Source organism: Cygnus atratus, chromosome 1, assembly GCF_013377495.2.
Source record: "Cygnus atratus isolate AKBS03 ecotype Queensland, Australia chromosome 1, CAtr_DNAZoo_HiC_assembly, whole genome shotgun sequence".
In the NCBI taxonomy this organism is placed as follows: domain Eukaryota; kingdom Metazoa; phylum Chordata; class Aves; order Anseriformes; family Anatidae; genus Cygnus; species Cygnus atratus.
This window is the reverse complement of record NC_066362.1, coordinates 34027485-34044112: the sequence shown is the minus strand read 5'-3', so window position 1 is coordinate 34044112 and position 16628 is coordinate 34027485. Positions and strand designations below refer to the sequence as shown.

Sequence of the window (16628 nt, the reverse complement as noted above, 5' to 3'; positions counted from 1 at the left end):
CACGCACTGGCTGTTTTCTCCCAGCAACTCCATCTCACCAGCTGCCAAGACCCACATAGGGTAATGGCCAGCGAGTGGCAGCCAGACACCCACAGTCTCACCAACACCTTCTCCCTCCCCTCTGCACCCTCTCTGCTGGTGGCCAGGGGGGAGCTCAGCTCACGAGCTCATCCTGCAACCCACCACCACCTGCAGTTTTCCCCAAGGAAGACGGATCTGGAAGTTTTACGGGGTGATTCAAAGTGGCCAGAGACGTTTGGAAAATCGGGACATTTGCATTGCTCTCCTTTTCCCTGTCTTCAATGAAGTGTTACATTGTAAATGTAAATTGTCTCGAGCAAAAAATAAAAAATAGGAACATTGCAGATGTACATAGAATGAAATCCAGACTGCCTGATGAAAGGGCCAGCAATTAATTAAAAGATTATTATAAATCAGGACTTAATCATGTTCTCACGGGTTACAGTGTTGCCTTTAGACAGTTTGCTGATATTCAGTATGGAAAGTTTCTTTAGAGTTGTTCCAGCAAAGAGGGTGGAGGGATTGCAAAGTTTACGATTAGAGACATCGAGAAGTAGTTTTATCAACTGCTGGATTGCAAATCTGTGACAGAAAAATCACTCCAATCTTTTCAAATTGCTATGTACTTAATAAAAGACCAATCCTTTAAACGGAGAAAAGATATCATAGAAAGAGTTTTCTTAAACTAGTACAATCTGGGGTTGAGGAATTTGGAAGGTGTTTTATATGGATTTTTGTGGTTTTTAGCTGGGTGGCCAAAGTATACTACATTAATTTTAAGTCTGCTCTTGCAGACTGCAGCAGAGTGGAGAGTAAACAATTAGGTTTGTTTGCTCTCTGAATTGTGATACTTTGGGTCTTTCATTGATTTAAAGGTATGTTGATATTACTTTACACTTTGACAGCACCTGCCAATACAAGATCTCAAATGCTTTACAATAATTAATCAGTGAAACCCACAGATGCTCAGCAAGCCAAATACATTAATGATGAAAATGCAAATATTTGATACATAACAATGAAAAAAATATTTTAAAAATAAGAATCGTTCTCTTTGATAGGTAAGTGTTATGAATCCTGTTTTGTATACGGGGGAATAGAACAGCCAAGAAGTTGATAGTAATGGCCAGCTAGCAGCAATACAGCACAAAAAAGCTACAACCACTGAAGCAGGCATCACAAATGGGACCAGTATTTTGAGAGGTGCCCAGTACCCCGTAACTCCCATGCCTGTCCACATAAAACCAGCTGGAGTTGTAGTTCATACAAATAACTGTCTTTCAGCTTAAATCTTCAGCTCCCAAACAAGGTTCCTCCTGGTCAGAGATTACAGGATATGAAAGGTTTGTTTCTGCTGTTACGGTAATGGGAAAATGTGGTAAGGATAGGCTGAGAGAGAGCATATGCTGCTCCAGGCAATGCTAATGAGGGGGCCACTCATTAGCACAGTAGCCTTCTCTGCCATAAATCTACCCCTGATTTGTTAATGTTTGCTAATATGTAGTTTACTGTAATAAATTAAAATAAATTGTACTAGCTAAATTGCCTGTGAAGTTGCAGTTTTCCTTTGCAAGACTGGAGCTGCCTGTTTGGTTCATTTGCTTGTTCCGCTCTGTCCTGCTCTGCTCTGTGTGGCTTCCTGAGTCTCCAGTCCCCAACTCCAAGTTACAGATTCAAATGTGCCCAGGAGTTCTAAGCAAAACAAAATAGAAACCGTTGAGTTTCACTTGGTTTCATGCTGAAATCATGCAAAACCAGACACATTATTTTTAGAGGAGGTAATGAATCAAATTACACAATGAGGTTTATAAGAAGTTTCCAGTCAACCTGAGTTGAGATAGGAGTATATAGGTCCAGACCATGGTGTTAGACCAAGACAGCACTGATCCCAAGCACCTCATGGACTTTTACCAGTGCATATGGTAAAATGCTGATACTCATTTGCTAGATCCATAAGCTGCCATCAGTACTGTTGATGACACAGAATCTAGACAGATGCACTGAATAATCACACAGAATACCTCTGTAAGAGGAATTCAAGGGGTATGCTAAGGTGCTAAATTAGTGTCATTGTCCCTAAAAATAATTTTAAAACTTTTCTTTTTTAAATCTGTTCTCGACTGCAGAAGTCTCATGTAGTTGGCAGAAAGATATTAGAAGGTTTTGTTTTTTGAAAACAAGACTCATAAAAAAATACTTTCTCTGGCAAACAAATTTAATGTAAATGCACTATTATTTGGTTAATGGTAAAATATTATAAATGTTGGCCTAGACCATAATGATATCTACACCAGTCACTGTTTCTGAGGTCATTTATGAAGTAGGATAGAACACAGGACAACTATCGTTGGAGGTTAAGATATTTACTGTATTGAATAGCAATCACCTTGCAATGTACTGTAGAGATTTAGTTTTGCTACACTACAGTATTATTTTTTCATGTAATAAGTAGTCCCTGGTTTGTCTGAAACTCTTGTAACTTTTTGCACATGAAAGAAGTATATGTAGTGGGAGAAAGGAGAAATTATGGATGATCTTCAGAGGGGTTTTGATAGGATACAGATTCAGCTTCCTTTTAATCATCTGGATGTCATCTGGATAATCATCTGCTTCTTCACAAAAGAAAACAAACACTAGACATTTTTGGCACAAGATTTAAGTTGGCTGGTATTAACCAGCAGCTGTAGATCAAGTCCCCCCATAGTAACTCTCCCCCTCAATAGAGATTCTAATTTTAAATATTTAGGTTTCCATGTAGATGAGACTGTGTACTTCTGGAGACACACTCAGGCGTTTGTTTATAGAGAAGGGGCTGAGAAGAAATTAGGTGTGTTTTATTATTTAAAGACTTGTTATACTTTGCCTGTCAGGAGAAGTTTAGCACTATAATTAATGTTTCCATGAATAAAACATGGGGGTCTAGTATGTACAGTATTTTAAGTAAAATATATGGTTGTTCTATCATCTGTTTAACACACTTTTCCAGTTCATATTTCAGCGTTCATTTTCAATATTAGTGAATCTTTGTTTCTTCTTCCTTTATATATACATACGTACATGTTTATTGTATTGCATTGGAAAGAAATGTAAATTTTCATTACTATAAAAACAATATTTTCAATTTTCTACAAGTGCTCAGAATATTTGACATGCAGTCTAGACTCCAATATGAATCTAGGGTTGAACCTACAAGTGTAACTTTCTGGTCCTGGAAATAATTCCAAACATTGAAAACACTGAGCATTGAAATGTTGCTTTACGCATTATATTTCCCTTCAAAAGAATGCAAACTATTTAAAATATTTTTGCTAGTTTACAAAGATATATGACATGTCCGTATGCCAACAGCCATATGGACAAATATGCCTTACTGGAAGATCTTATTTCAGATTTTAAAAATCGTAAGGCTCTGAGAGGAAGATAAAAGGTTATCAAGATAGGTCAGTGTCTACCCGCTGTCATTATCATCAGTAAGGTCTTTGGCATGTGGAAATCTTTAATAATCCAGGTACTTCTATACACTCTGAAATGAGAAGTGCTAGATGTTGTGAAAATCCATCTGATATAGTGAATGATCTTTCAATCCAGTTTCTTATGCCAGTGTGTGCTAATCAAAAGGATAAATCCAGCCTATTTTATTCTCACTTAATGTTCCATTAGCTATCTGTGAATGGGATTGGCAACGTTTAGTTCCTGAAGAACTTGTGACTTAAGTGCTGCTCTGAGATTGGATCTGGAGAAACAAGGAAACTCCACTTACTACATTTTTTTTTTTCCCCCAAGTGAAGAGGGCTGGAATGAGACATTATCTTTCAATATTCTGAAAGAAAACAGTGCAGTCAGTAGCTGAAACCAAAAAGAATGCAAGGGAGCCCACAAGCAGCATCTTGTATGAAATGTGTACAGAGAATGTCTTAAGAGGTTCCACCCTTCAGAAGCTAACCACAGTGCTATTTTCTTGATGGAAGATAAGTAAAGAAGCATAGTAACGGCATGCAGAGATATGGTCATGCTTTGAGGGGGAGATGGATTTTAGGAGAGATCAGGGCAGGGGAAATTTGGTAGATTTCAGGCTAGAAATTAAGATGCAAAGACAATACAGAATTACTTCTAGTTAACAAGTGAGGAGAAGTATTTTATTTTACCTTTTTCATATCTTTTTTTCTAGTGGTTTCCAGTTTCCTTTTCTCCAGTTCACAATGCAAAGCCCCCAGAGCATTTCAACGGCAGAGCTGACTCTACCTCATCACAACTATAATGCTTCCTGAGATGGAGAATATGGGAATAGCCTCACAGACCATTTTCTTAGGCCTGTTCCAAACAAAGAATGTTCAGAGATGAAAATTAAGTCTCCTTTAATTCAGACAGCAGGAACTACTAGGTCTGGGAAGTGGGGGTAGCGGTGGTGGGGGGGGTGTTAAAGTTTTCATTTTCAGAAAAAATGACTTGAGTGACACAAGAACAATTTAAGGTAAGAGGAACTGTGTATCTAAATCCAGTTACCAAAAGTATTCATGGCTTCACATTAACCATTTTTGCCTTGTATATTTCTCTCCTTTTTCACCATTGAAACTATTAACTGAATATAAGTACATTAAATTAAAAAGCTATATAGGATTAATAAATGATTTACTTTGCAATATGCAAAGCTTATGCAAGCTTAAATTGACCATATGTTTTGACCTAGAGAGGAACTTGCTTGTTTTGTTTACCTGTAACCATACAAAATCCAGGTGGTAAGAGTGCCACATAAATGAAATGAGCAAATGAAGAGGACAGTCTAAATGATGAATGTGGACTTGAATGTTTCTGACTTTCTATTATATCAATGGGAGTTATATAGGTTCATCAGAAGTATGCAGCCAAGTCAACTCATTCCAGGAAAAAAAGTAGCTTTGAAAACTGGAAAATATTAAATAGGGAAATGTACAAAGATTTCAGAAGAGATAATTGAAATAACATCTTTTCATAATTTTCTACCTAAATTCTTCTTCATTCTACATTCTAATCACTTTTCAAGGCTAGTGATTTAACCCTTCCATTTTAATCAAGAGAAATTCCATAGCTCTATGATGAAACAAATGAATTTGGTAGGTATTTACCTCTTTGGCATTCCTACCAATGGATCTTCTATGTCAAAATAATGCATTTCTTGAATTGCTGACTAGTTTTCCTTAAGTAGCCCACAGGGGTATTTGGTATTCACAAAATATTACTGACACAGTTTGCAATTTAATCTCTAACACAACAGAATTTTCCAAGGAATAGTTTATAAACATCAGCCATTTTATTGTTATTCCACGGGCAAAGAAAGAGATTTTGCTCTAAATTGCATTGGCAGCTCTTTTCCTCTTTTGAAACATGCAGAGTTGTTACATGTTTGCACCAGAAAACCTAAAGATAGGGCTTTTCCCACCGTCATGTATAAATCAAATTACAGTATGGACATAATCCATGAGTCACACGTTGAAGATAGTATACTTGCAGGTATAGAGCACAGAGCTGCCACTGCTCCTTCTGATATACCCTTACAATCACGTTGCCAGGGACAGCAGCTAACAGGAAACACTTGGGTAACCCGTGCCTGGATAGTGCAAGACTTGTAAACATATACATAGAGAACTATTCACCTCCATCTCCTTCACAGAAAGCAGAGAAAGTCCAGGTCACCTTTTTTTTTTCAAGAGCCTAAACGTTCAACTCAATGAAAATTTAGTTTGGGACTAAGAAAGCAGGGACTGAGTAAATCTGTCTTCAGCTGCTTGGAAGGGAATGGACCTTAGGAGCCAGATGGTCCTTCCCAGTCACGTTCCTTGTATGAGAATGGAGTCTAATATGTGATTTGAATAACTCTTTTAAGATGTTATTTTAACTGTAACAGATTTAGACTTCTACTTTCAGTTATTCTGAATCACACCCAAGTTAGATATTTCAAACAGTCAAAAATCAGCTCTGCAGACCCCCCAGAGTTTCTTTTCCAATGGAAGAGATAACAAATCTCAGACTTTTTATAGTGGATATGTCTCCACGTCATAACCAAAGACTGTTGACACTCTTAACAATTTGTTTTGATTCTGTTACTGTACCAATAGTGTTAGAATTATAATAAATTGATCTCAATTTTGTTACCATTAAATTTATTTAGACACAAGGGGGTGGCTAAAATCTTTGTAATCAGATTACATTAACATACTCTCTGTTGCTATAGCAGGAGCAGCAGAGCAATGCAAAATGGGAAAATACCCCAATACTGAGAGTTTGCCCATAATTTATTTGCCTGATGCTAGGTAAAATGAATACTGCAGTGAATTTTTACACATTGTTCTAAGTTCACACTATATCAGCAAGTAGCACGGACCAGTGGATGCAACCTACTTGGTGCTGTACATATTTCAGATGTGTTTATTTTGGACTACTTCTAGTCTGGTCCTGTGGACTGAATGCCCATTAAACAGCTGGAGACTCCCGAGTGCATTCCTGGAATATATCTGCATTCATGATCTCTGATACTACTCAACAATGTGAGCTAAAGCAGGGAAAATGGGGCCAAAATGCCCTCCTTATGACTACTGGGGATCTAGTCAGTAAAATTGATGGAATCTAGTTCCATAAGTGCCTATGTTTCTCTGTTGACTGTGGTGAGAGCTTGACGTGATGGGCTTATTATAACTCTCTACACTGCGGGAAACAAATGACACATTGTCCATCCCAGAAGAAGAGAATGCTGCGTGAATAGGACATTTCTAACAGCATGACCTTATGTGAGTTCTTCCATATCTACTAAATGTAAACTACTCTCTCAACCCATTCTTCACTCCATTCAGCATGTTCCCTCTCCTCCTCTTTTATCTATTTTCTGGTAATTGGTAGCACATAACCTGCTGGTTCTCTGTCTCAGTTAAAACTGGTAGTAGATTCCAAAATGATGGGGGATGACCTGACAGACATGAATGCTGAAACACTGTTCACTCCTATACACTTAATTTCTTTAGGAAAAAAAAAAAAGGCTGAAACATTGAAAACATTACCAAAATCACAGCAGAAGACTCAAAAACCTGCCACTTCATATAAAAAAAAAGGAGCCAATACTTCATAAGCTTTGCAGTCAAAGTAGGGCTGCCTTACCCAGTGTTTGAGAGCAATGCAACACTGCAGATTTTTAGCTGGAGCCACTAGCTGTTAAGCAAATATCTTTCTTTCAAACCATTCACTTCCATTTTGGTTTTAAGTTACACTGGGCAAACAGAGCTAAAAGAACAGAGCTGAAGCAAAGAGTCACTGAAATTCTGCAAAGGAACAAACCAGAAAAAGGCATTCCTTCTTTTTCTCATATTCGTACAAATGGAAATCTGAAAAGTGAAAAACTATTGGTATGTTGAAAGTTCTGAGTATCTTGGGCTGTTTAAACCCTTATAGATTACTGCAGAGAAAAAGATATTTCCACAGAGTTATTCTCCGCTAGTATCAGAAATTCCCCTTTATTAAACAAGTTCAAACAACAGCTCAGTTTTTCCAAACTTAAAGAAAATGCGAAGTGTTATGTTTTCCACAGAGAAAATGAGACAATATTTTCTTTTCTGGAATAAGTCATTTTACATTAAATGAAACAACAAAACCAGAAAAATAAATTAAAAAAATCTAATTGTCATGAAAGTGCAGCTCCATCTGAGAACGGCAGCTGCCCCCAGAGAAAGCAAAGTCCTGGAAACTGAAACATATTTCGTATGGAAAATAGAATCATTACTGTTGTATGTTACAATTTTGTATACTACTTTTCTCATATACTACTTTTCATACTAAAAGTATGAAAAACAGAACTCTGCTATTACTTAATTGTACATTAAGAATTTAGAAATCAGCAATGCATCCAGCGATGAGGACATTGATAGACATCATCTGGAATTTTAGATCTAACATTTTTCTATCAGAAAATATCATACAGTTTCAAGTCTTCCTTGAGATTGAAAATGAAGATCTAATGAATAGCTTTTAATGAGGGGATTTTCAACACGGAGTTTTTGATCAAAATAAGCATAAAAAAGATAGCAGAGCAGCCAGCAGCTGAGAGACGTGTGTATGGAATAAGAGCATGGATGTAGGTTCCTGAATTGCTTATACAAATTTGAGCAGCTGCACCATGAGGAGCTGAGAGGTGTGACTGAGTACTCGGTGATCTTGTGGTTAAGACATCCACTGGGTTGTGCAAAGAACTAGTTGTGCAAAGCATGGATATGAATGATATTCTTCCACATTGCTGCATTAACTGCCAGACTGTTCTGTGGTGGGTCTCTTGCCTTTGGTTTTGACCAGACATTCCACCTGGTCAACACATAACAGTTTCCACATTTCCCAATAAAGCAAGTTTCACTGGAAAATTCCCAACCAGCTTTCATCAAGAATGGGCTCTTTTTTGTCGGGCCCAATGAGACATCCCACCACCTGACAACCTTTCCCACACTTTTTGGGAGGTAGCACTTGGTACAAATGCCAATGGGCATCATCCTGAGGCCAGAATGTGTTCACTGTAAACTGAAGCAGGCACTAAGGGGACTCGCATGAATCAAGACAGAAGCTGGAAACATTTTCATTCCTGGATAACAAGAGATCTGGAGAGAAGTAGCCCATGATGACGGCCCATAATCAAGCTGCAGCAGATGCCTACACGGGTGCTAAGACAGGAATATTGAGCTGAAAGCAGACTGGGGTAAAATTAGTGTTCTCTATTTAGAAATCAGATTCCAGTTAGACAGTGAGACACTGAAAGCCATGAATCATAGAATCATAGAATGAATGTACTGCCCAGAAGAAAAAATGAAAGGAGACTGTGGTGATATACCTTTTCAGATGCTGTGAGAAACTGATGCATCCTTCAGGCAATTAATTATGCAGTACAAAAGCACCTAGAGACACAAGAAGAGAACATAAGGAAAAGTATTAGTCCCAAGGTGCATGATACCTACAGAACAGCTAGAACTGCACTGTCCAGAGCAGCACTAACACCTAATGAAACTCCCAGGCCATGTTCTCTAGAAAAGAATAAGTTAGTGGGATGTGGTGCCTCACTGCAAGCACTGGTAACCATTTCAAAGAAAACACTGCATGCTGCAAGACTAAGCACAGTTCATGTTACTCAGACACTATTGTACTGCAAGGATAAGGAAGAATTCAGTAACAGCATTGCTAGTGACAGAGATACACATCAAAGCATGCCTTCTGGAGGTAAGTATTCTGCCAGCTCTATGAAACAGAAAACATATGCAAAATGCAATTTCCTTTTTTCTCCTTTGAGAGTACTGAGGATGGCAGACAGTAGAAAAGTTCATACTCCAGAGCTAGCCATATGTCAAGGAGAAAATGCCTCAGGAAGTTAGTCCCTATTATAGACAAAGCTACAAGATGGACTTCTGTTTGAAAGGCAGGGATAAAGCAGCAGTTCCAGAGGATTTGGCAGTTGGCACAAATGCATTCATCACATGTGGAGGAAGGGATGTTTGAGATGAGCTGGAGGAACAGCTACTTCACAAGCAGAAATGCTAAATCAGTAGCATACATGGTTCTGTAAAAAATATTCATAGTCCATCAGTCAACAACAACAAAAAATAAGATCTGTAATACATTTTTTCATTATAAAAAAATACAGAAATTACAAGATAGCAACAGATTAGCACTCCATTTACTAGGAAGTGGGCTGAATGGAAGGCAAAACTAAGGTCACAGCCAAAATGTCTGTGATGCCTATAAAGCCTGTCAACAAGTTGCTCTGATTGTGCTGAGACTGCTAACATCATGCTGACCAAGAGCTTCTTATTGCTTCTTTGCACTACTCTATCATCATTTCTACTTGTGTGCATGGATTCTCAGCTTACACATAAATTCACGCAGCGACTCCCTTTTTGATCTTTGGAAGATGTGTGGCAAACCTGACTTGTTGAGACAACAGGCCTCCATGCCCTGCAGTAGAACACAAATCAGTCAGTGTCAATTGGGAACTTAAGCACAAGTTATCATGGAATAAGTGCTTTGAAAGCAAATGAAGACAGAGCTGCAAGACATCCTAGAGTGTCACAGTAGTTATCAACCATACAAGAAGGGGCCTTAAAAAAGGATGCATCAGAGAACAATGTTTCTGTTTCACACTCTAACAGAAGAATGAATGACAGAACAAAAAAGCAGTAAATGATAGGGCACAATAATGATCTAAAGATCCAAAGCCAATATACACAGGTCAGCAGATCTGGGTACAGCTCTCAAGGACTGGGAAAATGCAATAGGCCGACAAGCACTGGAGAGTTGCCAGTGATTGGTCCTAATTTATGTAGTTAAGCTGAGGCCAGCATCTGGACTAAATAAGAATCTGGACCATCAGTGACACCAAACACTTCTGATTTTCCCGCAGGACTTGCAAACATCAGATAATAGCAAGCAACATCAGGAGCAAGCTGGAGGAAAATGCAGTAAAAGCTACATGAACTAGAAAGCAAACAAGAACACAGAAAAACACTAGCAAATCCATGATGACATGAAAGGAAAGAATAGGTTCATCAAACATCTGCACACTACTGTCTGGCCCCAGCAAGTCAAGAAAGGCTTTCACTGAGCACACACAAAAGTTATGGCACAGCTGTTAAAGAACTGTATGCCCACCATGTAAGTGCTAAGCTCACACTCAGTGGGGATAAGCTATAAACTGTATGAAATGAGGACTGTCTATATTTTCTCTGAAAAAAAGGATCACAATTAAGATGTGTTTTCTCCAAAAACAGCATCTCAAAAGCACCTCCAATCCAGAGCTCATGCTCTGCGCTACCGCTAAGAGAGGATTTTCTCTGGGTCTGCCATGAAAATCCTTAGACAGTTCTGATGGCTATGTTCAGAGGGAGCTGAAGGCAGTCACTACCTTTTCCATCCAGAAGCGAAAACAAACAGTTTGAGAGCACCATTATTAATTTTATAATAATAATAATTTAAAAAAAAAAGTTAATATTAGGATTTACCTTACATTGAAGCAGATTTACAGCAACCAAATGAGGAAATCAGTGAAGGGAGTGCTGATTGCTGCAGTGAAATGGTTAAGAAAATCATCACAAGTTTTTTTTTCAAATGCTGGCTGCAGATGTTAAGTCTACAAATAACCATGTTCTTTAAAAATCTATGAATCCGTGCTTGGTTAGTGAACTGCTTGGAAAATAAGTAAGAGCTCTTAGCATGCAGTTCCTGGCAGTATGCAGTGCACACTGTGCAGTGTGCCCTAGGGAGCTCCAGCAACCAACACAGAGACAGGATTTTGATAATTGCAGTCTTGGAATCAAGAATTTATTTTTAACCAGAACCTGACTGCTTCCATGGGCCAAAGTCACTTATTCAAATGTGCATTGGGAGTCAATGGCAGAGTTGGAAACTGAGTTTTTCCTTATATGCCAGAACTCTGGAACAGCACAGGGAGAGCACTCTTACTGCCACTTCCAACAGCTCACAAGGAACCCGCTCACAAGGAGCTCCAGTCATGGTATCTGCCCAGCAGAAAACTATGTCTTCCATGTACCCTGTGGCCTCTCCAGCCACAAGAAGTGATGCAGATGCCCAGAGTTCCCAAGGGAACATAAGGCCATCTAGGTCTCAGGCTGTAGAGTGTGCCTGAGCTTTCTGCCAGTGTCTGATGGCAGCAGCAAGCACACCTGTAGGATGTGTGCACAGGTAGAAGAACTACTCAGCATGGTCACAGAGCTTTGGGAAGAGATTGGCAGGCTGAGGAGCATCCCTCAGCTGGAGCTGAGAAGGGGAGCTGAGAAGGGGATCGAATGGTAGAATCATACTCTAGTGTCCTTGAAACTGATGCGCCAGCCAGCCACAACACAAGACATAAAGTATCCCCTACCCTCTTGCCACCAGGCAGTAGATGGGGACCTAAGAGACGGGGGAATGGAAGCAGGTTTCTGCTCAGGGCAGGAGGCAAACCCCACCCCTGCCCACCTCACCTTCCCAAGTGCCCTTACACAACAGATATGCGGATCTGGAACTTGATGGACAGGCAAATGGTGATGTGGACTAAGGTCCATCCAGGCTGGAGTGTTGCTTAGGGCAAGTCAGCCTACTCCTGTTAACATGAGCACCTCCATCACACACACACACACACAAAAAATATATATATATATATAAATAATAATAAAAAACAATAGTAATAACAAAAGAATGGTTGTCATAGGGGACTCCCTTCTGAGGGGAACTGAGGGCCTGACATGCCGACCAGACCCCCCACACAGGGAAGTCTGCTGCCTCCCCGGGCCTGGGTGAGAGATGTTACTAGAAAACTCACTAGCCTCATACTGCCCTCTGATTATTATCCATTATTGGTTCTTCATATTGGCAGTGATGAAGCAGCAAAGAAAAGTCCAAGGGCAATCAAAAGGGACTTCAGGGTCTTGGGGCAATTGGTTCAAGGATCAGAGGCACAGGTAGTGCTTTCCCCTGTCCTTCCAGTAGCAGAGAACAATATCGAAAGGAACAGGCAGACCCAGATGATCAATGTCTCCAGTCATGTCTCCAAGGCTGGTGTCACTGGCAGAATTTGGGGTTTCTTGATCGTAAGATGGTCTGTACAACATCAAGCTTGTTGGTTCCTGGTGGGATGAACCCTTCTCAGAAGAAAAGGATTTTTGTGCAAGACTTAGCATGGCTGGTTGATAGAGCTTCAAACTAGATTCAAAGGGTAAAGGTATAAAACCAGGTTCACCAGTAATAAGCTATGAGATAGCATATCAAAATGTGAGGGTCTGTGTGCTAGTGAGATCCTTCAGTCTGCTCCATGAGGTGCTGGGTACAATGAAGCACATTGAAATGTTTCTATACCAATGCATGCAGCATGAGGAACAAGCAAGAGGAGCTAGAAGCCTTGGCTCAGTCCCAGAGCTACAACATCATTGGTATAAGAAAAACATGGTAGGATGAGTTCTGTGACTGGTCTGTTACAATGGATAGTTATAGGCTCTTCAGGAGGGATAGGCAGGGAAGGTGAGGAGGGGCTGGACTGTATGGAGCTCGCAGTTGGTAATGACACAGTTGAGAGACTCTGGATAAGGATTAAGGAACAAGCAAATAAAGGGGATGTCGCTGTGAGAGTCTACTGTAGACTACGCAGCCAGGATGACAACACTAATGAATTATTCTTTAAGGAACTAAGAATAATCTTTAGATCAGCCGCCCTTGTCCTTATGTGTGACTTCAACTTGCCATATGTTAACTGGGAATATCACACAGCTGACACAAACAGGTCCAGGAGATTCCTAAAACATCTTGACGATATAACTACTTGGCACAGATACTAAGGGAGACGAGGAAAGGTGTCTTACTGATTTGTTGCTTGTAAACAGAGAGGATCTTGTAAGTGAAATGGCAATTGGTGTCTGTCTTGGCCATAGTAACCATGAAATAAACAAGTTTAAAATCCTTGGTGATAGGAGGAAAACTGCCACCAAAACTTCAACACTGGATAGGGGTGAGCAGAATTCAGGCTGCTCAGGGAAATGGTTAGCAAGGTCCCCTAGGAAACTGCCTTTGAAGACATTAGGGTCCATCAGTCCCCTGTTGGATCCTGATGCTGTTCGCCATTTTAGGGAGAAAATTCCCAAAGCTCAATTAGAGGTGAAGCTGGCCAACACTGTGGGGGACAATACTTTATTTGTTTATTTATTTATTAACAGCAAGAGGAGGACAATATTTATTTGTTTGTTTGTTTGTTTACTTATTAACAGCAAAAGGAGGACCCGAGATGACATTGGTCCATTACTCGATGAGGATGATCACCTCATAAACAGGGACATAGATAAAGCAGAGGAGTTTAATGCCTTCATTGCCTCTGTCTTCAACACTGATGAAGACAGTGTTGAAGACAGCTCTGGGATCCCTGGGGCCCTGAGTTGAAGGAATGTTACTGCAGTAATGATAACTCCCAGTCAACCCCAAACTTGTGCAGGATTTGCTGCTCCACGTGGATGCATATAGTTTTATGGGGCCTGATAGGATTCATCCTAAGGTACTCAGAGAGCTGGCTGATATCGCAAGACCTCTCTCAATTATTTTTCAACAGTTGTGGGAATCTGAAGAGGTCCCAAGTGGGCTGGAAGCTGGCAAACATTGTTACAATTTTCAAGAAGGGCAAGAAAGAAAACCCTGGTAATAATAGGCCTGTCAGTCGCACTTCAGTGCTTGGTAAAATTATGGAGAAGATTATTTTGGGAGTTATTGAAAAACACCTAAAAGACAATGCAGTCACTGGTGAGAACCAACGTGGGGGGTCACAAGGGGAAAGTCCTGTTTAACAGACTTAATTTCTTTTTATGACAAGGTCACCCACCTGATTGACCAGCGGAAGCCAGTTGATGTAATCTTTTGGATTTCAGCAAATATTTTGATACTGCTTCTCCCAGTACGCTTCTGGACAAAATGTCCTGAATACAGCTAGACAATGCATAATACTATGGGTAAACAATTGGCTGATGGATTGGGCTCAAACGCTTACAGTAAATGGGGTTACATCACGCTGGCGGCCCGTCACTAGTGGGGTTCTGCAGGCACTCCATTCTAGGGCCAGATCAATTTAATGTTTCCACAAATGACTTGGATGCAGGACTTGAAGGTATACTACGTAAGCTTGAGGATGACAGTAAATTGTTAGAAGCTGTTGACTCTCTTGGGGGTAGAGGAACATTGCGGAGAGATCTTGACAAATTACAGGGCTGAGCAATCACCAAAAACATGAAGTTTAACAAGAGCAAGTGCCGGATTCTGCATCTGGGACAGGGCAACCCTAGATATATGTACAGTCTGGGGTACGAAAGGCTGGAGAGCATCCCCACAGTAAGGGATCTGGGGGTTCTGGCCGACAGCAAGCTGAACATGAGCCAGCAGTGTGCCTGGGCAGCCAAAAGGGCCAACCATATCCTAGGGTGCATCAAGAACAACATTGCTAGCTGGTCAAGGGAAGTGACTGTCCCACTCTGCTCTGTGCTGGTGAGGCCTTGCCTCAAGTACTGTGTGCAGTTTGAGACACCACAGCATAAGAACGACATAAAACTATCAGAGAGTGTCCAAAGGAGGGCTACAAAGATGGTGAAGGATCTGGAGGGCAAGACAGATGAGGAGCCGCTGAGGTCCCTTGGTTTGCTGAGCCCAGAGCAGAGCAGGCTGAGGGGAGGCCTCATGGCGGCCTGCAGCTCCCTCACGAGGGGAGTGGAGGGGCAGGCGCTGAGCTCTGCTCCCTGGGGACAGCGACAGGACCTGAGGGAACCGCATGGAGCTGGGACAGGGGAGGGTCAGGCTGGGTGTTAGGGAAAGGTTCTGCACCCAGAGGGTGGTCAGGCACTGGGACAGGCTGCCCAGGACAGTGGTCACAGCACCGAGCCTGCTGGCGTTCAAGAAACATTTGGACAACACTCTCAGACATACGGCCTGATTTTTGGGTGGTCCTGTGCAGAGCCAGGAGTTGGACTCAATGATCTTTGTGGGCCCCTTCCAGCTCAGGATATTCTATGATTTTATGAACTCTGTGCTGAGGCTACTCTTATGTGACTGAATAGAAGCTGTACTTACCAGGTTCATAATCAAGAAAATATACGTGGAGCAGTGTCCTTGCTCATTTAAAATCAAAGCAGAGATAAACTGTCTTTTTTTTTTTCTTTTTTTTTTTTTCCTGAGATGAAGCAAATTTAAGTATGTACTTGAATTTATTTTATTTTGGGTGGAGGGGGGCAGGAGGGATGATGACATTGGCAGTTTCCTTAAAAAAAAATAATAATTGCAAATACAGATTTTCATTTTTTCTACAGAGAAGTTTGATAAACTTTTAACACACATTTTGCCCAAGGCTAAGACAGTCTTCATTGCTTATGTAAGGGAGAGAACGGAGACCTATTGGACCTGTCTACAGATATCTAGAGTCTCTCCAGCACCTTATGACTCTTCACTCTGTGGAAGCTGCTGGCTTTGGATAACACATTTAAGAGATGGAAAGCAAAAGGTGAGGGAGCCCATCTGCTAGCCACAGGAACTTCCCCTGCTATCCCCATGTATTTCCCGTTGGAGATCCAAGCAAGAGTTAGCACCTGCTGCAAAGCTTGAGGCACAAATAGCTTCCCCCTGTCCTACCTGGCTGTAGCTGAGAGCTGCTGGGGGCCTTGGCTTGTGGCAGCCAGCTTGGGTGGTCACACTGCAGGGACTGCACTGGGCACATTAAAGAACAGGCTCTAAACTGAACCCAGGCTTTCCTCGTGTCTGTGAATCCAAGAATCACAAAATACCCACCTACATTTAGGGAGGAACAAAGCACAGCCTTCTGTTGTTACTGAAATTTAACAAAATTATTCCAGAAATAACCTTACACCTCCACAGGCTACATGATTCCCAGAAAGTGCCATCGTTCACTGAACTGAAACACCTGATTTATTATACACAGGTGTGAGCTAATTATTACATATTTATTACTTATTATTTTACTATGTGTTTATTTTGGAGAGGCAATAGACTTTCAGTAATTAGGCATGCACCCATTATGAAGCCCTATTTTAAGCTGCTTTATACCTTTGACTTGCCTTAGCTTGAAATTTACCACATTT

General features: G+C 40.7%; 1 protein-coding gene across 1 annotated transcript in view; it reads left to right on the top strand.

Moving 5' to 3' along the window:
* Nucleotides 1-6762: 6762 nt before the first annotated feature.
* The window catches only part of LRIG3 (leucine rich repeats and immunoglobulin like domains 3), a 66715-nt gene continuing 56849 nt past the window's right edge, over nucleotides 6763-16628 (top strand). The window contains exon 1 of the mRNA XM_035544255.2: nucleotides 6763-6782. The gene's annotated coding sequence lies outside the window, so the exon portion shown is untranslated. The remainder of the gene's footprint in view (nucleotides 6783-16628) is intronic.